The sequence below is a fragment of the Giraffa tippelskirchi genome, chromosome 9 (genome assembly GCF_054371585.1).
Source record: "Giraffa tippelskirchi isolate mGirTip1 chromosome 9, T2T-mGirTip1v1.2.pri, whole genome shotgun sequence".
NCBI lineage: Eukaryota > Metazoa > Chordata > Mammalia > Artiodactyla > Giraffidae > Giraffa > Giraffa tippelskirchi.
The window spans coordinates 3,659,924-3,683,254 of NC_137283.1; the positions used below are offsets into that span (position 1 = coordinate 3,659,924).

A 23,331-nucleotide genomic window follows, 5' to 3' on the forward strand; every position below is an offset into this window, starting at 1 on the left:
AGCCTACTGTATGATCCAACTCTCACATCCATACACATGACTACTGGAAAATCCATAGCTTTAACTATATGTACCTTTGTTGGCAAAATGATGTCTCTGCTTTTTAATTCACTGTCTAGGTTTGTCATAGTTTTTCTTCCAAGAAGCAAATGTCTTTTAATTTTGTGGCTGCTTTCACCGTCCACAGTGATTTTGGAGACCAAGAATATAAAATCTGCCACTGTTTCCACTTTTTCCCCATCTATTTGACATGAAGTGATGGGACCAGATGCCATGATCTTAGTTTTTTGAATGTTGAGTTTTAAGCCAGCTTTTTTTAACTCTCTTTTTTTGCTTTCTGCCATTACAGTGGAATCATCTGCATATCTGAGGTTGTTGATATTTCTCTTGACAATCTTGATTAGACTTTTGCTTCATCCAGCCTGTCATCTCGCATGATGTACTCTTCACATAAGTTAACTAAGCAGGGTGACAATATATACAGCCTTGTTGTACTCCTCTCCCAATTTTGAACCAGTCAGTTGTTCCATGTCCGGTTCTAACTATTGCTTCTTGACCCACATACAGGTTTCTCAGGAGGCAGGTAAGGTGGTCTGGTATTCCCATCTTTTTAAGAATTTTCCACAGGTTGCTGTGATCCACACAACAAAGGCTTTAGCATAGTCAATGAAACAGAATTAGATGTTTTTATGGAATTCCCTTGCTTTTTCTGTGATTCAGTGGATTTTGGTGATTTGATCTCTGGTTTTTCTGCCTTTTCTAAATTCATCTATACATCTGGAAGCTTTCAGTTCATGTAAAACAAGATGGCTGTAGTTTTACATCCCTGAAGCTTGAATGATTTGTTGCTTAGAAATAGCAGCTGGAACAAGAGGTGTGCCCTAGTTGGTAGAGCAGTCAGTCAGCACCATTAAGGACATAGGCTGTTTCTGTCTCTCTTCTCTGCTACCCTCAGGCACAAGACGCCACCCACCATTCCAGAGAGGCCACTTAATACAGTAGCGTCTCAGAAGGGAGGTGGCGTGGTCCGGGGTGGGGCTGGAAAAGGGTTTCCAGCATGAGACTGAGTGAGCGGGAAATCAAGTTTATTAGAGTGGGAGACGCTAATAGAACAGCGGGCCAGCTCGGGGGAGACCCGACGTTGAATGGGGGTCCTTAGCCCACTTTTATACCCAGAGTACAAGGAGTGGGATGGGGTCTTGCGGGTCATTTGCTGATTGGATGAGTCGCGTATACTGGGTGGGGGAAGAGTAGGGCAAATACCTCCCCCCTATGGAGTGGGAGGGAGACAGGATACACTGTTCCATTAATAGTTACAACACGGGGGAGGGAAGGCAGATCAGGGTCTGGTTTTTCATTCCTGCATTCCAAGACCCTCCTTGGTTCAATCTGATCTTTTGCCCTTGGGTCACCACAGGAGGGAAGTGAGCAGGGGCTTTCATCTTGCACCAGTTTTGTTGAGGAGGAAACTTCCCTAGAATTCCTTTGGTAGATTTCCCCTTGCATCTCATTGACCAGACCTGGTCTTCCTATTCAATTTTAGACTAGTAAGGGCAAAGTAATACAGACTTCCCAAATGGGTCTAAACCATGAGCATTCTCAAGTCATCTGGGAATCTTTTTTTTTTTTTTTTTTTTAATAACTAATCCCAAGCTTAACTCCCAACCTACCCGAGTGACTGCAATCATAGTTGAGAATCATTGGCTTGAAACCTGACTACTTAGGTCTGGGGACCAATGGTAAAGCATCACTTGGGGGCTTTAGTCTCCACCTGTGAAATAAGAATCTGTATTTTATTTATATCCCTACTCTATATGTACACTAAGGTTTGAAAAACACCTATTTAAACAAACTATAATTTATCCCCTGAGGATAGGCATATCATCCCCTGGGGCTAAACAAAGTCAAGGCTCTATTGCAGAGAAAGAGGAAAATGACTGCTGGGAAAGCAGTCAACAGTATCTCTGCTACAGAGGCCCAGACTCAGGTTATCTTGCCTCCCCCGGCATGCCCTGAGGCATCTCCCTGGAAGATTAAGTCTCCTTAGAACACGGCTCTGAAAATCATACACAGAAAGCCAACTTCTGCCTTTATTACAATGTATAAAATCAAGCTTAAATCAACTGTGCTGCCTCTACTTCACTGTGAGGCTGGTGGGTGACTGCCATTTGCACATGTCTCTTGGAATGTATTCTTGGCCTACTAAACTTTCCTCCTTCTTGTGCACAATCCTTCAGGGGCTAAGTGTGCTTGCTTGCTGACTATATGGTTTTGGTTGCCTAGTGTTTGTGCATGCTACCTAGAGCAGCTGTGTCTCATCCTTGACCCCTCAACATCTTAAGCTTTGAATGAGATCATCTTTTCATTCAACAAACATGAATTGAGCACATTCTGTAAGCAGGACATTGTGGTGAATGGGATAGTGATAGAAGGGTAGAAAAGGAAGAATACAAAGTGTCTATATTTTCAAGATGCTTAAAAGCTAGTGGGGAAGAGAACTGAGGAAACAGACTGATCTTAGATAATGGTAGCAAAGTTCTAAACCAGTGGTTCTCCAATATTAATACTAAATGTGGATCCTTGTAAACACAGTAGGTTGAGGAAACAGCTAAATTTTGGACTCAGGAATCAGACTAGCTTGGGTTCATACCCCAGCTCTATCACTTAGTAGCTGATGACCTCAGGCAAGCTTATTGAGACTCTAAATAAACTTCCTTCTCTATAGACTAGGAAGCTTATAACCTACTTCATGAGATCATTGTGAGAATTTAATGAGATACATACATATCTATTTACTGCAGGCTTATCCCTTACAAATCACTTAATAAATAGAAGCTATACTAGAATAGGAAAGAAATCAATGTTGCTTTGGGACATCATAGAGGGCTTCCAGGCTCCCAGTTTGCACTGTTTGGATGGCTGCTTCTTTAAGACCTTGGGGCTCAAGGTTTGAATCAGGGAGAGCCTCTCAGATACATGTGTCTGCCTGGAGATCTCAACCTCTCTCCTTCCTTGGCTGTTGAATATCCTGATTTAGTAAATCAAGACTAGGACAGCATTATAACTTTGCCCAGAGTCTGTCATTTCTAGTGATGCAACGGTCTAAATGTCATCTGTTTCATGTGGTTTTTCTCCCCAAAGACAGTGTTTTCGAGTTAAAGCTGAGCATCCTGATCTTCCTGTTTCTCCATCCTGGTCTTTATTTTTTCTCATGATATTTCCTAGAGCTGAGGTTTCATCTGGTGTATTTTATGTCTTTTGTCCAGTTCCCAAACTGTCCCAGCTGCCATGGCCTCGTTTCCTGTGGCCACGCCTCTCTTCTAACCCCCTTACCCCACCGTCATCACACACGGCTTGACACCACTTAGTTCTGAGCATCAAGAACAGACATTCTGGGGAGTGGATTCAGCCACCATCTGGGCTTGGTCCATATCTCCTGAGGCAGAGCTTGGAATTCCTCAGACGTTGTAAGGACTCTGGGTGGGATCTCAGGCCCAAACTTACCTCCAGCATCTCTCAGGTTTGTGTGTTTGATTTTTTTTTTTTTTAAACAATTCCCTGCTTTGAGAATGTTTTAAAATTAACATTGAAATTGATTAAATGAAATATAGTATCACAGTAAATAGTAAAATTTAAAATCATCAACAAATCAATTCGTTATAGAAAAAACTCCTTTTGAAGACTTTAGTTGACAACATGGCCTCTTTCAGATTTGATTGTGAGCACTGGAGTAAGATTAAACTGTTTATAACAAGGAGTGGGACACACAAATTTAAATATTGTAATGGGAAAAAAAGATGATACCATTGTTAAAAAAAGAACAGGAGATGGAAAGGTTTTGGTTTGCATTCTAAGTGCTAGGGCTGAGGAATCACCAGACTTGTCTGTTTTCTGTTATTTATGTGAGCAAAGGAAAGTGAAGTCGCTCAGTCGTGTCCAACTCTTTGCAACCCCATGGACCATAACCTACCAGGCTCCTCTGTTCATGCGATTTTCTGGGCAAGAGTACTGGAGCAGGTTGCCATTTCCTTCTCCAGGGGCTCTTCCTGACCCAGTGATTGAACCCAGGTCTCCCACATTGCAGACAGACACTTTACCATCTGAGCCACCTAAAACATAAACATGTTCAACTGAGTCTTTGAAAGACACAAAGGCAAAATAGGCTTCCACTGTAATGAATCCCCCTGGAAACGACAAATAATAATGATTTTAAGCTTAAAAACAAGATGCTCTGATGAGTTCCCCTTACCCTTTTGGACAGGAAATGCAAATGTTATCAATCATTTTATGATTCCAGGCTGGATCTTAAGGCCAAGCTTTGCCCTGATCACAGGCAGTGAACTGGATAGCTTTAGCGTTATTAGCCCAGCTCCTTGGAGCAGCTCCCTCATCATTTATGTATGAAGACCCATTAAGGCTGGGTCTTTTCTTTTCAATGACAAGATTAGCACAGCTACCTGGGGATAAATATTCAAACTTTTGGGATGTGTCTTAAAGTGAAAATTCCAACTTTTTTCTTTCGTAAGCCTAGAAGATAGTCATTTGTCCTTTCAGACACTTTTTGGTTGTGAATGCTCTCTCTCCTTCAGTAGCTCTACAAACATAGATGTGTATTTAAATATTAGTGGAGAAACAATCACAAAACATGTAACAAAATGCACGCTTCTAAATCCAACAGCAGCTTCAAGGACAGAGTGTTACCAGTGTTTCTGAAGCTCCTTTAATTCATCTTCGTCGTGACCTGGAAGTAACCATAATCCAGGGTTTTAAGTATTTCCCTGCTTTTTTCGTAGCTTTGCTCATTTAGGTACTTAAACATATCATTGCCTAATTTTGAACTTTATATAAATGTGAAATGTACTGCAAGTGTTTTGCAATTTTTTTTTTAATTTTTGTGCAACACTATGTGTTTGAGATCCATTTAATGTCATTTGCTAGAGTTCATTCAGTTTCATTGCTGTATTATGAAATTGTTTGAATATACAATTCCATTATCCTTTTTCATGTTTATGAATACACGGGCTCTTTCTTGCTTTTACTACAGTGAGCAATGCAGCCAGATTCCTGTCTCCTAGCACACTTGTTGCTATACCAGGGCGTAGAATTGCTGGGTTGTAGGGTATGATGTATTCAAGCTGCACAGGGAATACCAGATGGCGGCTATACCCCAACTTACATTTGAACATGAATCTTTCTTATTTTCTCTTGTGTGAAAAAACTGTGCTCTTTACTTTACTTTTCTATTGATATTTTTTCCCTCGTTGTATGTAGAATATCTTTCTATAACTAGATGATAATCTTTTGATAATTGTGTAAATAGCTTCTTCTCTGTTTGATGCTTCTATTTAATTTTATATGGTATCTTTTGCTGAACACTGTTCTTAATTTGAATGTGGCAAAATTAATCAATCTCTTTTTTTTAAAAATGAGTAGTACTTTTTTGTGTTGTTTGAGAAATTCTTCTTTATCAAAAGCCAGACAATGGCTGTCTCTTCTCTTCCCCATGCCTCTTCTACGATAATTGGAACAAAGAAGTCAAATTTTATTTTATTAATTTTAGGATTTTTTTCATTGGGCTTTGAAGGATGGTTGAGAGGGGGTCACACATTCAGTGCAATGGGTGCTGTGCACCCCACTCTAGTAGCTTCTTTTCTCAGCCTTTCTCTGAATGATCTATGGAGCCACCAACAAGTTCTCTTGGGAAGAACAAGGATGCATTTACTCAGGTCCCCTTGGGACCTCAAATTCTATCCCAGACAAGTCCATAAAGGAATTTCTTTGGAACGTATGCTGTGTTACCCTTGCAGAAATTATCTTGAGGTCAAAATAAACTTAACAGAGATGGGACTTGTTATGCTTACAGCTTGTTATGCTATCTTTCCCACTTAGCAGTGTATCATGACCATCCTTTCCTTGCTAGAAATAGAAAAGGAAAGATAGGGAAGGAATAGAAAAGGAAATCTGTCTTCCTTTTCATTGTTGCATAAAATATGATCACATGGCTTTATATGAAGTGTCTAAATCTTGCCTATTGGGGTCATTTAGGGTATCCCCTTTGTTCTTTTTTATCCTCAGAGTGAATGTGTGAGTGTGTGTACATACACACAGCATGTACATAGGCACGTGTGTACATACATCCCTGTATATTTGTAAGATTGCTTCCTGAGTATTGTTCAGAGAAACACAACTGCTGTGACTGATGGTATTTTCTTTTACTATGTTGACCGCAAGGTTGCCTTCCTACGGCACTCTAGCCAGTATTGCCCGTCAGACTCGTGTTAATCTAAGTGAAAATAATGTGCTATTTTTTGTTGCATTTCTTTCATCACTGAAGAAGCCAAATATCTTTTGAAGTGTTTATCAACCATTTATAATTTTATAATGAAGTTAGCTCCTTCCCTAAATAAAAACAGAATGATACTATAAACCAGAGTAACTGAAGAGATATTTGCCATTTTACTGCATTGTATTTTCATCATAAAAGCAATAGAATTATATTTATATCTCCTGCAAATTGGTATTTTTTTGTAGCTGTTTGCACCTAACCTGAAACATCACATAACAATGCTAAAAACTAATGCACTTGTATGGGTTTGTTGCCTGAGAGCTTTTAATGTTTTAAGATAAGAAGAGATTTTCAAAACTTTTTCACCAGTGTTATCTTATCCGATTTTTCATGTTAAATATTTTAAAGTCAGCAGATGTAAATGAAACAAAACAAAACGCAACAAAATGCTTCCTAACTGAGTACTGCAAAAGCTTTCAACAGGCATTATATGTTCAGGATTCTAAGCTCTGTTTCATAAATCAAGCTTTTAGTAAAAAATACTTATAAATGTGAATGACAGAATCATAGAAAAGCATAGATAAACCCAGGAAAGTTACAAAATTCAGAATATGAGGGAGCGTTTGGGAAGATACATGGGACGTCAGCCCCCTGGTAAGACGCTGTGTCTGAAGCTGGGAACGTGGGCATCGGTATTTGCATATACGGCTTTTCTCATCTTTTTAAAATATTTCTTAAAAATTAAAACCTTAGTACTTGCCTTTTCCCAGCTCTAGAGTGACACATAAAAAAGGATTACCGCTCCAAAGCTTAATGATCACATCTGAGGGGTTTCACATGCCAGGATATTTGGCAGTCGTCGTGTGCAGGGACTTGGAGCCAAGGTACTGACTCTGAGTGGTCTGGATGGCGGTGCTCAGTCTGGCAGAGACCAGCGCGCCAGTGACAGCAATTACTAGAATTCTTCTAGTTCTCATGGCACCACAAGTAATAAAAGTTCTTAAAGGCATCTGCACAGACGAATGGAAAATGGAAATGGTTCATGACTCAACAAATCTACCCTCAAACCCCGCTGGTAAAACATTTTTTAAAAATGTAACCAACTGTGTTTTCTCCTTCAGTTGATAGTTTGCATCTATTATAATATAGATCTGAAGCTCACACTTTTTACTTCTTAAATTGAGATGATGAGTTTCTTAAATCTCTCCAAATGTATTTGTTATCAAGCCCTATAGGTAAGCATCCTGGGCTTTGTGTAGTCACACATTTGAACCTCTGACTCACTTTGGAAGATAATAGCTTAAAGGCTGATAATTGTCACTTTGAGATTTAGTAATGAAAATGCACAGGAAAATTTCACAAAGCGAAGCAGTCTTTTCATAGTGGGGGAGCTCTATTTCATTTCAAAAAATACAGCTTTAGTTGGCCAAGCAACCTGCTGGTGGCAGGAAGGAGAGTGTAGCCTCGGGTGGGGGTGGAGCTGTTTAATGCCCACCCTTGGCCATGACACTGGGCTTTGCTGCTCTCAGCAGAGATGCCCCCGTGGAAGCCTACCGTAGTGCTGCCTCTGCACTGCTGTCAGGGCAGTTAACATTTACTGCACAATTCATTTAGGTTTTTATGGGGCCTTCATATTCCCTTTATGACACCAAACAGGAAATGTCCGTGCAGGGGATGAGCAACACTGCACACCAAAACCTCTTTTAGCTTCTTTTTTATGTTAATATTCACTAAACTGCTAAGCCTGGGAGGTATGTTGTTTCCTTAGCCACTAAGGAGGTATGTCGTTTCCTTAGCCACTAAGGTTGTACACCCCTCTGAGAGCTGCTAGCTTCATCTGAATGGAACTTTTAATGGCAGAGTGATGTTCTCTTCAGCCCACTTTGAGACAATATAGGCAGGCACAGAGACCCTACAGGATGGCACAGAATTTCACTAATGTAATTATTTTTCTCGTTTACCTGGTACTTGAGACCCACTTATTGTGTACCTACTGCCTTAGTTGGCTTGGGCTGCTATAACAAAAGAGCATAGGCTGGGTAGTTTAAACAACAGATGTTTACATTTCACTCAGGAAGCTGGAGTTGGAAGTCTGCGATCAGGGTGCCAGCTGCTCGGATTCTGGTCAGAGCTGTCTTCCAGGCTTGCTTGCAGACAACTAGCTTCTCCTCTTGTGTGGTCACATGGCTTTTTCTTAATGACTGCTGAGAAACAGAGGAGAAAGAGGGAGGGAGGGATGGAGGGAGGGGGGAGAGAGGGAAGGAAGGAGAGAGATCTTTCTCTTCTTTTACATTGGAGTGTCACTGATTTACAGTGTTGTGTAGTGTCTGTTGTACGATGAATGAATCAGCTATTTGTATACACATACCCCCTCCCTCCTGAGCCTCTCTCCCTCCCCACTCCCTCACCCTACCCTCTAGGTCTTCACAGAGCACCGAGCTGAGCTCCCTGAGCTATACAGCAGCTTCCTGCTAGTTGTCTGTTGTACACATGGTAGTGAGTATGCTGTCAATCCTGACCTCCCCTTCCCTGCCCTGTCCACATGCTTGTTATCTATGTCTGCATCTCTGTTCCTGCACTGGAACTAGCTTCATCTGTACCATTTTTCTAGATTCCACATATATGTGTTAATATAGGATATTTTTTCTCTTTCTGACTAACTTCACTCTGTGTGACAGATTTTAAGTTCACCCAAGTCTCCACAAATGACCCAGTTTCATTCCTTTTAATGGCTGAGTTGTGTGTATATACCACATCTTCTTTATCCATTCCTTTCTTGATGGGCACTTAGGTTGCTTCCATGTCCTGGTTGTAAGAGTATCAATCCCATTATGAGGGCACTACCCTCATGACCTAATTATACCTAATTGCTCCAGGACCCTCTGCATCCAGCTCACCAAGAATTAGGGAGAGAACAGAGAATTGCAGCTGGGAGGTCTTTGTGGGTCTAGCCTGGAAGGGCAAAGGTCACTGTCACCCCAACCCATTTGCTGGACACTCAGTCACGTGATCATACTGCCATGAGGAAATCTGGGAAATGTGGCCACTTTTCTTGAAAAAAAGAAAATACATGATTGATCATGAAACCAATCTTTGCCAGAAGTGCTCAATGTTAGACCAGACAGGCGAGGTTCTCACTTGTCTAGAGCTTCCATTCAGGTTCAGCACACAGACAGCGGACATGTTTGTGAGCATGTGGGTAAGAATCACAGGCAGTGGCAAATTCAGTGCAGAGAAGACCAAAGGAAATGGGGTTCAGGGTAAACAACCAAGGGAAGGGAGCTCTTCTAAGGAGCACAATGAGAGAAAGAATTTATCTTGAGAGAAAATTCTGAAACCTGAATGTAGGGAAAGAGTCAGTGATGCAAAAAACCTAAAGAAAAGCTGCCCAGATGGAAAGCAAATGGCAGAACCAGAACAGGCTAAGTGTGTTTGAAGCTCAGGAAAATTCAAATATTGGGGGTGAGGCGTATGGAGAAAGGGAAAGCAGGGGACCGCCCCACACAGAGCCTGGAGGTCTTCCCTGATTCTGAGAACAGAGGTCTTTGCTAAGCATTCTGGATACATTCTCTTATTTAATCATTTCTACAGATCTGGTAGGTGAATTTTATTGTTCTCTCTAAAGAAAAGTGGGGAAATGGAGCCTCAGAGTTCAAATAACTCCTGCAGAGTCCTAGAGCCATTGAAGAAGAGTCAGATTTATACCAGAGCCTGGCTCCAAAACCACATTTCTGGCCACAATGGAACCATGTTTGCAACCAAGTTCTTAGTCAATACTGAGGACTTGTTTCCTAGTTCATGCTTGAAATGATGTGGAACAATGTATTCTGCCTTCTTAAAATTTCAGATAAATCAAAACCACTGAGACGGTTCCTAAACCAATGCATATTTAACAAAGAGATATAATATTTTTTATTTAAAATTTTCTATAGTAAGTATGTTTTGCTCTTACATGAAGAACTTTAGTCATATCTAATTATCAATAATGAAATTATTGTGATGCAAGAAAACTTATGGACCTTAGTGCAATTATTTAATATAGAAATATTACTTGCAAATGTTCTCTCCTAAAATGTATGGCAACCTTATTCCAAATTTGTCGTAGAATCATCCAATGCACCATGCTTTTTTTCTTTGTCCTGCTATCCAGAGTACTATTTTTAGCATTTATATTTGTTCAAAGTGCCCCTATTTTTGTTCTGTGTTATTGGCATCTAACTTTCCTTAAGTTGAGCTAAGTGTTCTGAAGCCTACATTAATAGGTTAAATCACTGTGAGTCTATCTTTTCCTTAAAGCCTAGGCCACTGGAAATCCTCAGCCAATTAAGGATGAAAGATCGCACAGATTCCTGTTCTAACCCTGTCATTCAGGTTTTTTTTTCAATGCCTTTGTGTTCCTTTCATTTTATTTTATACTCATGGCATCTTTTGTCTGTCTAAGGAGGACAGACACAAACTCACTCTTGAAACCTGGGAAGTGAGAGGAACTCAGCACGAGGTGTGTGGGTAGAGAAGCTGGCCACTGATTCATCTTCCGTAAGTGGTGTGAGGTCGCTAGGAACAAGGGTCCTACACTGTGCTGCTCTGTGTAGAAAACCTCTGCTTGGGAACCTGCGCTGGGGGAACTTTGAATTTGTCACATGACATGTGCATCGCAGGGTAGCACGTTTTGTTCTTCCTCATTCTACTAATACATTAATAATTTAAAAGATTAAAAAAGAAAAGCTATGATTTTTTTTTTTTTTTTTTTTTTCTTTTCAGGATAGGTAGGCTTCTGTAATTATTTTCAGAGGAGATTAAACAGATACAAACACTCCATATATCTGAAAGAAGAAAATGAGTGATTTTTTTAGAAGAAAACTTAAGGCATTTAGACCAGGTAATCTGTACTGACATACTGCTATTTCCTCTTTGACATCCAGCTTTTCTATTATGTCCTGTAAGGTGGACACCGTACCAGGAGCAGAGAATATGGTGTCAGAAGACCTAATGTGTGTCTGGGCTGCCAGTTACTTGTTTCCTTATTCTGGGAAAATCATTTGTAAAATTTGACTTGTTATTCTCTGCCAAATGTGATAACATAGGTGAAAGCACTAAATGTTTTAACATTATAATATTTAACTTACAAGATTATTACATGTAAAATTATATTTATAGTTAATATTTAAATAACATGTTTAAAATATAATATTTACTAAGTATTAAATATTATAACATTATATACTTAATGTTATATTAATGGGAAAATGTTAACATCAGTAGAATCACATATTTCTGATTCAGTCCAGCATCCTGACATTAAGTTCCTCTTATTTTCTTTGTAAACTCCCTGTCTTTCCCGAACTTGCCGTCGTGCCTGGACCATGCTGACTTCTTTTACTTTGCTTCATGCAATGTTTTCCCGATAATTCTACTAGGATCAAGGAAGTGCCTTGAGTGTAGATGGAACCCTGGATGCATTCATTCCCTCGAGCCTCCCTTGGCAGCTGCATCTTTCCCACTTCTATCACTGTCCCTGATCCTCTGATCTTCCTGCTCCCACTGGGGGACTATTCCCTTCTTCCAGGCTCATGGTCACTTATTATTTCCTTGGACTTAACAGGCAAATTTGGCCTTGGAGTGCAGAAGGAAGCAGGGCAAAGGCTAATAGAGTTTTGCCAAGAGAACGCACTGGTCATAGCAAAGACCCTCTTCCAACAACACAAGTGAAGACTCTACACATGGACATCATCAGATGGTCAACACCAAAATCAGATTGATTATATTCTTTGCAGCCAAAGATGGAGAAGCTCTATGCACTCAGCAAAAACAAGACCGGGAGCAGACTGTGGCTCAGATCATGAACTCCTTATTGCCAAATTCAGACTTAAATTGAAGAAAGTAGGGAAAACCACTAGGCCATTCAGGTATGACCTAGATCAAATCCCTTATGAGTATACAGTGGAAGTGACAAATAGATTCAAGGGACTAGACCTGATAGACAGAGTGCCTGACGAACTATGGACAGAGGTTTGTGACATTGTACAGGAGACAGGGATCAAGACCATCCCCAAGAAAAAGAAATGCAAAAAAGCAAAATGGCTGTCTGAGGAGGCCTTCCAAATAGCTGGGAAAAGAAGAGAAGCGAAAAGCAAAAGAGAAAAGGAAAGATATTCCCATCTGAATGCAGAGTTCCAAAGAATAGCAAGGAGAGATAAGAAAGCCTTCCTTAGCGACCAATGCAAAAAAACAGAGGAAAACAATAGAATGGGAAAGACTAGAGATCTCTTCCAGAAAATTAGAGATACAAAGGGAATATTTCATGCAAAGATGGGCTCGATAAAGGACAGAAATGTTATGGACCTAACAGAAGCAGAAGATATTAAGAAGAGGTGGCAAGAATACAAAGAACTGTACAAAAAAGATCTTCATGACCCAGATAATCACGATGGTGTGATCACTTACCTAGAGCCAGACCGCCTGGAATATGAAGTCGAGTGAGCCTTAGAAAGCATCACTGCAAACAAAGCTAGTGGAGGCGATGGAATTCCAGGTGAGCTATTTCGAATCCTAAAAGATGATGCTGTGAAAGTGCTACACTCAATATCCACCAAATTTGGAAAACTCAGCAGTGACCACAGGACTGGAAAAGATCAGTGTTCATTCCAATCCCAAAGAAAGGCAATGCCAAAGAATGCTCAAACTACCACACAATTGCACTCATCTCACACACTAGTAAAGTAATGCTCAAAATTGTCCAAGCCAGGCTTCAGCAATACGTGAACTGTGAACTTCCAGATGTTCAAGCTGGATTTAGAAAAGGCAGAGGAACCAGAGATCAAATTGCCAACATCTGCTGAATTATTGAAAAAGCAAGAGAGTTCCAGAAAAACATCTATTTCTGCTTTATTGGCTATGCCAAAGCCTTTGACTGTGTGGATCACAATAAACTGTGGAAAATTCTGAAAGAGATGGGAATACCAGATCACCTGACCTGCCTCTTGAGAAACCTGTATGCAGGTCAGGAAGCAACAGGTAGAACTGGACATGGAACAACAGACTGGTTCCAAATCAGGAAAGGAGTCCGTCAAGGCTGTATATTGTCACCCTGCTTATTTAACTTATATGCAGAGTACATCATGAGAAACGCTGGGCTGGAAGAAACACAAGCTGGAATCAAGATTGCCTGGAGAAATATCAATAACCTCAGATATGCGGATGACACCACCCTTATGGCCGAAAGTGAAGAGGAACTAAAAAGCCTCTTGATGAAAGTGAAAGAGGAGAGTGAAAAAGTTGGCTTAAAGCTCAACATTCAGAAAACTAAGATCATGGCATCTGGTCCCATCACTTCATGGGAAATAGATGGGGAAACAATGGAAACAATGGCTGACTTTATTTTTTTGGGCTCCAAAATCACTGCTGATGGTGATTGTAGCCATGAAATTAAAAGACACTTACTCCTTGGAAGGAAAGTTATGACCAACCTAGATAGCATATTAAAAAGCAGAGACCTTACTTTGCCAACAAAGGTCCATCTAGTCAAGGTATGGTGTTTTCAGTAGTCATGTATGGATGTGAGAGTTGGATGGTGAAGAAAGCTGAGCACCGCAGAATTGATGCTTTTGAACTGTGGTGTTGGAGAAGACTCTTCAGAGTCCCTTGGACTGCAAGGAGATCCATCCAGTCCATCCTAGGGGAGATCAGTCCTGGGTGTTCATTGGAAGGACTGATGTTGAAGCTGAAACTCCAATACTTTGGCCACCTCATGCAAAGAGTTGACTCATTGGAAAAGACCCTGATGCTGGGAAGGATTGGGGGCTGGAAAAGGGGATGACAGAGGATGAGATAGCTGGATGGCATCACTGACTTGATGGACATGAGTTTGGGTAAACTCTGGGAGTTGGTGATGGACAGGGAGACCTGGTGTGCTGCGGTTCATGGGGTCGCAGAGTCAGACATGGCTGAGTGACGGATCTGAACTGAATGACCTTGGAAACTCTCCGAATTAAATGATGTTTCTCTTCTGGGGACAAAAGGAGTCATTTAAGATTCTATGAATTTTAAACTCAAGGGAGGTATCACTTTCTCCAGAAAGTCTTTCCTGACTTCATCCTCTTCCGTATTGAACCAGTGCTACACACTGAGGTTATACAACATAGTTTTGTATATTGTTATATAAATTTGTTTTTGGGGAAATGCATTTTGAATTACAAACTTCTTAACTGTGTTCTTTTTAAGTACAGGTTATTTCTCATTGAAAATGGCCAGTAGGGACTTCCCTGGGGGTCCAGTGGTAAAGAGTCTTTGCTTCTAATGCAGGGGATTCAATTCAGTCATTGATCAGAGAATTAAGATCTCCTATGCCATACTGTGCAACAATATTTTTAATAAAAAAAATAAAATGGCTTATACATTCATTCATGTGTTCATTCTTTCGACAAATATTTGTTGAGATCTACCATGAGCCGTGTGTTGGTCTAAATGCTTAAAGCACAAAAATGAGTAAGATGTAATCTCATAAGAAGCTCACAGTTTAAAGGAGTAGGAGACATATGCAGATCATTAGAATCACAAGACAAGCGTAAAGGTCTGGAAGGTGCCATGGAAGCTCCAAGTCCCATAACTGCCATTGCTTCCTACTAGGGCTGTCGATACAGACGAAAGTGCCCTTTAATGGAATCTTGGAAAGTTAAGAGTTAGACGTTTCTGGCTGCGGGAGACATCATGAAAAACAGAGGAGAGCAAGGCTAAAGCCTGTTATTTGTAATGAAATCACCATCCCCTTGGGACCAACTTCATAACTCAAGGTCTTAGGATTAGAGGAGTTTTCATGTCTCTTTCCAAGTGCCATGCTCCTAGGACTTCTATGGATTTCTATTTCTGTGGTCTTTTGAGCAGCTCTTCCATGTAAAGCAATGTGCTGGTCTCTGTGGAGAAAGAGAAAATTGTGTCAACTCAATTGAAGGGAACTTACCGGTTTGTGAAACCTGGTAGAGCAGTCTCATTTCTTCTGCTAGCCAGCTGACGGCAGTGCTTGCAGTGCTGTGTGCAGAGTCCTTCAACGAGAGCCTTGCTGAGGGGGAGAAAGGCATCCAGAAGGGGAAGTGCATCATCCCCTTTCCTTTAGAGAGGTTGCGTTTAGTTTAGTAAGTTACCAAAAACCTTATTAGAGTAAAGAGTTAAAGAAATGAAGTTTTTTTTGTTTGTTTAGAAAGCACTCTGAGGGCTTCCCTGGTGGCTCAGTAGTAAAGAATCCACCTGCCAGTGCAGAGGGCATAGGTTTGACTCCTGGTCAGGGAAGATCCCACATGGCATGGAGCAACTAAGCCTGTGCACCAGAACTATGAGCCCGTGCTCTGGGGCACTGGAGCCACAACGGATGAGCCTGTGGGCAGCAGCTACTGACGCCCGCCTGCCAGGAGCCTGTGCACTGCAACAGAAGTGCCACTTACCACAGGTAGAGAGAAGTCCAATGCGGCAATGAAGACCCAGCACAGACAAAAATAAATAAATAGATAGATATACATATTAAAAAAGAATGCACTCTGCAAACCCGAGTGTCATTTTATGGGTGTGGTTGTTGTTTAGTTGCCCAATTTTGTCTAACTCTTTGAATACCATGGACTGTAGCACACCAGGCCTCCCTGTCCCTCACCATCTCCTGAAGTTTGCCCAAGGTCATATCCATTGCCTCATTGATGCCATCCAGCTATCTCATCCTCTGACACCCTCTTCTCCTTCTGCCCTCAGTTTTTCCCAGCATCAGGGAGTTTTCGAATGAATCAGCTGTTTGCATCAGATGACCAAAATACTGAAGTTGCAGCTTCAGCATCAGTCATTCCCACGAGTATTCAGAGTTGATTTCCCTTAAGATTGACTGGCTTGATCTCCTTGCTATCCAAGGGAGGACTCTCAGGAGTCTTCTCCAACACCATAGTTCAAAGGCGTCAATTCTTTGGCACTCCACCTTCTTTACAGTCCAGCTCTCACAACTGTACATGCCCACTGGGATGACCATAGCCTTGACTCTACGGACCTTTGTCAGCAGAGTAATGTTTCTGCTTTTCAACCCACTGTCTAGTTTTGTCATATCTTTCCTGCCAAAAAGCAATTGTCTTCCGATTTCATGACTGCCGTTACCATCCACAGTGATTTTAGAGCCCAAGAAGAGGAAATCTGTCACTACTTCCACCTTTCACCCTCTATTTGCCATGAAGTAATGGGGCCAGATGCCATGATATTAGTTTTTTTTTAATATTTAATTTTAAACCAGCTCTTTCACTCTCCTCCTTTACCCTCATCAGCAGTCTCTCTAGTTCCTTTTCGCTTTCTGCCATTAGATCTGCATATCTGAGGTTGTTGATGTTTCTCTCGCCTAGCTTGATTCCAGCTTGTAACTAATCCAGCCTGGCACTTCTCAGGATGTGCTCAGCATACAGGTTAAACAGGCAGGGTGACAGCAGACAGCCCTGTCACACTCCTTTCTCAATCTTGAACCAATCAGTTGTTCAATACAGGGTTCTAACTGTTGCTTCTTGATCCACGTACAGGTTTCTCAGAAGACAGCTAAGATGGTCTGGTATTCCTGTTTCTTTAAGAGCTTTCCACAGTTTATGATCCACACAGTCAAAGGCTTTCCCCAGTCAATGAAACAGAGGTAGATGTTTTTGTGGAATTCCCTAGCTTTCTGTATGATCTGGCGAACATAGAGATCTCTAATTCTTCTTCTGTTTCTAAACCCAGCTTGGACATCTGGAAGTTCTTGGTTGGGATAATGCTGAAGCTTAGCATGCAAGATTTTAAGCATGACCTTACTGGCATGGGAGATGAGTGTGATTTGTCTGATGGTTAGCACACTCTTTAGTACTACCCTTCTTGGGAATTGGGATGAAGATTGACCTTTTCCAGTCCTGTGGCCACTGCTGGGTTTTCCAGATTTGCTGACAAATTGAATTCAACACCTTGATGGCATCATCCTTTGGGGTTTTGAACAGTTCTACAGGAATTCCATCACATACCCATTTTATGGGTATTCACATCATTAAAGACAAAATCCTTAACTTTGATGGTTTGTCTTTTTAACAGCCAGACTGATGTCTGTAAGACAATAAAAGTGATTTGGAGTATGCAAAAAGGAAGCTCATTTTAAAGTTCCTTGGACAAGTGGATGAATTAGACTTCACATGTTCTAATAGCCTCTAACTCACCAGGTTGTTCTTCATTTGCTCAGTTGTGTCTGACTGTTTATGACCCCACGGACTGCAGCAGGGCAGTCCTTGTTATAATGCATCTTCTTAGAGGGAAGGAACCTCTGAGTCAGAATGTTGAGTGCTGTATTCCAGCTGCTATAGTCTAGGAGGTAACACAGGTGATAATCAATATGTAACTCTGCCTGAGAGTTGAGTGAAAAAGGAAAAGTTCCCTGGATAATTTGTGTAACTTTCCAGCTGTCAAGGTAGATAGAGAAAGTTATCATCTGAAGATCATAAACATGATGAGATAGAACACCAGATACTTGACTAGAGCCGGCAACACATGAGGAAGGGAAGTTTAGAAGTGATGTTATTTCAGAAATCAAACTTTATGAATCTTGCATATAAGCAAATGACAAGCTGGCTTTTAATTTATACAATGGACATGAATATTAAAGTATTCATAAAGACCAGTAGAGAAATACAAAGATATTCAGATGAAGTGAAGTTTTAAATGCGAAGAATGAATGTATTTTATAGACTTAATCTCCATGTGTAACAGATTTTGATGAATACAGTGAAGCCCACAGGTATGGACTTCATTTATGCAGATTCTTATGGTACAGTGCATTAGAATTCTTAGAATACATTTAGCCCATGTTTAATAAAAACACCAAAATTTACAATTTTCTTTTGTGCCTCTGTCTTTCCATTTTTCTCTTAGCCTATTTATACAAGATGGGCTATTCTTATTGTTGGGCGTAACTTTGAGAGAAATTCTGTTATTCATTAAATTGTTTAGAGAAATGTTTCAATTCTAGGAAGTGCTCCTTTCCAGGCAAATTCCATAATCTTTTCAAGTTAGAGACCCATTTTTGCCCTCACCTGGGCAACAAAACTTCTATTTAAGCGAATGGTAAAGAATCTGCTTGAATGTAGGGCACTCGGGGTTTAATTCCTGGGTTGGGAAGATCCCTAGAGGAGGAAATGGCAACTCACTCCAGTATTCTTGCCTGGAGATTTCCGTGGACAGAGGAGCCTAGTGGGTTACAGTGTATGGAGTCACAGAAAATTCAGACATGACTTAGTGACTAACACTTTCACTTTTGTAGATAAAAATATTGACAGTAAAAACTTCAACTTAAGTGCTTATTAATTATAAAGTCAGCCTCTTCATCTTCAAGATATAACAAATATTTGGGATTCTATTGCAATTACTTTTCAGGAAGTCTCTTATTTTCTTTTTCTATCCCAAGTTTAGTATTTCACAGAGATCTAATGTAGACCTCCTGCTATGAGATAGAGGTATAATGAGATCCCTTTATCACTTCCAGGCATAAATTCCTTTGGATGGGTTCAAGACAAGCATCATTCCAAACTCGAACATAGAAATGTTTTTGTTATTTGAATATTGCTTGAATACCCAAATTTATTTGTAATACATGTTATTAGTAACCTGATTTAAAAACAGCAACAATTATACTCTCCAGAATTACCACTTTCTTACCTCAGTGTTTTGCATTTTTTTCTTTGGCTAATCTGGTGTTAGACCTTTGAGAGTCCACAGGCAGAATCAGTTAATGTGAAAAAGAAAGTACTGTGAGAGATTGCTAGAGAGAAAGAATTAACATGAAAAGACTTGACTCACTGAATAACTCATTTTCTAATATTCCTTTCCAGAATTTAAATCCTGAACATTTTGGGATAGAGATAAGGAAGTTTCTGAGCTTGGCTGTATTTGAGGAGTTTAATTGACAGTGGACTGAGTATATTTCTTTAAGAAGAAAATTTTAAGTATTTTCTTTAAGCATAAAAATGGTCCGGGAGTCTACTTGCCCATGGAATTGTTATGATTAAATATAATGAGGATTTTTTCTCTGCAGAGTAAATAACCTCTTTCCCATGTGTATATTGATATAAACTCTCAGTACATTTGTTTTATGATTTAGCACAGATGGTTTCTCCCTTGTTGAGGCTGAAAAATGGATTTCCTTTTGGTTCCCCTGGAGTTCTTTTTCTTTGATGGTTAGAGAGGTGTTAGCATTTCCTGCAAATCAAGCTTAAAGGAAACTAGGGGCTATTCCTTTAAAACTTTTTTCATTTGTGTATATTTCAAAAAAGAAATGCATAATAGTAGTACCTGTTGTTAGCACATGTTAGAATTTATGTTTTCATGATAGGAACAATTCCCAAAGAGTCAAAGAAAGACAGACAATTTTATGAAAAATCACATGAAAATCTATTACATTAAAACAGGTGCTTGGCATTTATTGCACTGTTTATTTCACATGTTTTGTTAGTGTCAGTGTAACATTTGAAAGCATATTTTTTAATCTGTTCATCACTTTTAGATAGAGATAATAACACTAATCAAAATAAGTAGGCTGTAATCTGAAAATCTTTAGCAGTATGGTGCTAAATAATCCTCCATTTTATCCAGGCTATTCATAATTGCCAAGTATGTTTCTTGGTCAATATCATTTAGTCTGGCAAAAATACTTAGTATTCTGTAATCCATTTAAAGTCTTTACTTCATAACTATCAAGACAATACCATGAAGTAGGCAGTGTTGTAGTCTCAAATATGATAGATACAAAGTAATAAGAGGTTTAAGTGGCTCACCTTAGATGACCCAGGATTTGGGGAAAAGGAATTAAGTAAATATTAGTTGATAGTTTTTTGATTATTTTTGCTTTTGTGTGTGTGTGTGGTGAAGGAGGGGTGTGGAATTCTGTCTTGTGTGGTGTGGCATTTGAATGGATTTTCTTGTTCTTTACTGTTTATTTCCAAGTGGCAACATTGTCTCTTTGGACTCTCTGTGTCTGAGGTGAACCTGATAATAGCAGTTGGAGCAACAGCTAGCGTTTATTTAGTGCTAATTATGTTTGTCAATGAGGAGAAGGCAATGGCAACCCACTCTAGTACTCCTGCCTGGAAAATCCCATGGACGGAAGAGCCTGGTAGGCTGTAGTATGGGGTCGCTAAGAGTCAGACACAACTGAGCAACTTCACTTTCACTTTTCACTTTTATGCATTGGAGAAGGAAATGGCAACCCACTCCAGTGTTCTTGCCTGGAGACTCCCAGGGACGGGGGAGCCTGGTGGGCTGCCGTCTTTGGGGTCGCACAGAGTCGGACATGACTGAAGCGACTTAGCATGTTTGTCAATGAACAAAACTTTTTCAACATTACTTTAATTCTATTTATTGCCAGTGAGATAGAGGCTGTTACCAGCGTTTTATAGATGAGAAAACCTAGGTTTAAAGACTAGAAAATGACAAAGTGTCCTGAAACGGACATATATGAAAGATAGCATCAGATGGTATGGTTTTTACCAATAGACTGTCACGAGAAGGATCTGGCTGAACTGGAAAACAAGAACAAATGCCTGGTTAACCGGGACTTTGTAAAAGCCCACTTCTAATCCTTTGAGTTACTGTTGAACAGATATAATTAAGAATAAAAGTAACTCATCAAATTAAGATTCTTTGTTATAGCTTAATCCTTTGGGTAGGTTTTGATATTGCTTTAAGCACTGAGCTGTTAAAAAAAAAAATTGTGGGGCTTCACAAATCCAATGAATTGATAGTTCTAATTTGGGATTTGTGTATCAAAGAACCTAAGCAAACATCTCTGTGGATCTCAGCTAAGCTGGCTTCCTCCTCGTACCATTGCATTTGCAAAAGCCCTCTTCCTGTGGCGTGAGCTGCTTCTCCACGCTCCCCACTTCGTCCTGCTAACCTTGCTCCTCCAAGCCTTTGTGCCCAGCTTCCCTCCACTTCAGCCTCTGCTCATGCCTTTTCCCCTCTGCTTACTGCCCTTGAAATGTCTTGCAAATCTGTAATGATTCTAACTGTAACTGATAGGTGATTGGGGCCAGGTCTACAGAGTCAATAAGGCTAAGTGGTTTATAAAGCCAACCCTAAACGCGCTATAATTCAAAGGCAGAGGAATGATAGAAATGAAAAGCTGCACTGTGAATTAAGACTTGATCCATACATGCTAAATGAACAGGTATCTGTGTTCTTCATGTAGCTCTCTCCACCTCCTTCATCTTTGTCTACTGCAATTTCCCATCCACTTACTATGTAGCCTTCCAAGTCTCCTTCTCTGCCATCTTAAATTTTTTGGATTTGAGGTACTTCTGCTCATTTTATTAAAGAGAAAAACAGTTTTGCCAAGAAATGCTATCCATCAATAGAAAGTAATGAGAATCTTCTGTGCATAATATACCAGGGCTTTCTGCTTCCACCATAGATTGCTCATAAGCCACACATAATGTCTTTCCCAAGTTGGGTTGAATTTTATTTGCATTCACTCTGCCATAGATGAACTCTATCAGATTTTAAAATCAAAAGCCCCAGATGGACTCCCTGTGTGAAGAATATTAAAACTCAAAAAATAAAATGCAATACTTCAAAATGAGAATAATGAAAAAAATCATGTTTAATGCATTGGATAATTACTGAATTAACAGATTCCACTGATTTCACTTGGATTTGTCAGAGGCAGAGACATAGCAAGTCAAAAGAAATCCAGCTTCATTCACAGAAGAACTCAAAGCTCTAGAATGTTGTTTAGTTCTTCCTGCTGTTTTCTTTTTGTGTGCATTCCCACCACTTACATGTAATCTAACAGATTAATCCTCATACATATGTATCAGTGATAAAATTGGAAACATAAAATGTTAATCCAACTCTTAATCTCTCCAAAATTCTTATTCCCTGAACTATGGGTAACAGTATCAATATAGCTGAAGGATGGCTGTTCTTATTACCAGTTCATCCTTTAAATGTTCCCCCCAAATGTCTCCCACCACTTTTCTCATTCCTAGCTGACTAACGTGTTCCTGTATTTTTTTTAAAAGTATGATTTCACTGATCTTAAAATACTGAATAAATAAAGAGAACCTGAAAGTTTTTGGAAGTAGAAAAGTCATGATCTATGTAGAGAATGAATTGGAATAACACAAAGGTTCCCCCCACCCCAAAAGGGTTCTAAAGAACATAACCTGCTTCTATTGATCAGTGCAAGGAAAGATGCTACTCTAAGTGCATAAATAGTAGATGTTTAGTATAAATTCTGTGCCCTTCTCTGCAAAATAATCCTGCCTTGATAAATGATTAGCCACTGGCAGTTTTGCTTGACAGAATATAACATGGAGATAAGCTACCGTGATCATCATCATAGGCACATGAAGAAATAGCTGTAGTTTTTCTTCTTTCAAGACCTTCCCTCATCATAGGTGGCTGAGCCCACTGCCTTTTTTCTTTATCCATGAGTATGAACAGAAAAGTAGATTTCAAGGCGTTACTTTACCTCATTTATTCAGTAAGTACTTCATTTTTTTTGCAAGCTAAAGGTATAGACATAAACATAACACCTGCTACAAGAATTCTGGCTCTAGGTGATCAGTCACCTGGAGCCAGACATCCTGGAATGCGAAGTCAAGTGGGCCTTAGAAAGCATCACTATGAACAAAGCTAGTGGAGGTGATGGAATTCCAGTTGAGCTATTTCAAATCCTAAAAGATGATGCTGTGAAGGTGCTACATTCAATATGCCACCAAATTTGGAAAACTCAGCGGTGGCCACAGGACTGGAAAAGGTCAGTTTTCAGTCCAATCCCAAAGAAAGGCAGTGCCAAAGAACACTCAAACTACCGCACACTTGCACTCATCTCACACGCTAGTAAAGTAATGTTCAAAGTTCTCCTAGCCAGGCTTCAACAGTACGTGAACCATGAACTTCCAGATGCTCAAGCTGGATTTAGAAAAGGCAGAGGAACCAGAGATCAAATTGCCGACATCCACTGGATCATCGAAAAAGCAAGAGAGTTCCAGAAAAACATCTATTTCTACTTTATTGATTAT

General features: G+C 40.0%; 1 protein-coding gene across 6 annotated transcripts in view; it reads left to right on the plus strand.

The window, feature by feature from the left end:
• The window catches only part of RBMS3 (RNA binding motif single stranded interacting protein 3), a 1,621,798-nt gene that overhangs the window by 731,007 nt on the left and 867,460 nt on the right, over nucleotides 1-23,331 (plus strand). The window lies entirely within an intron of this gene.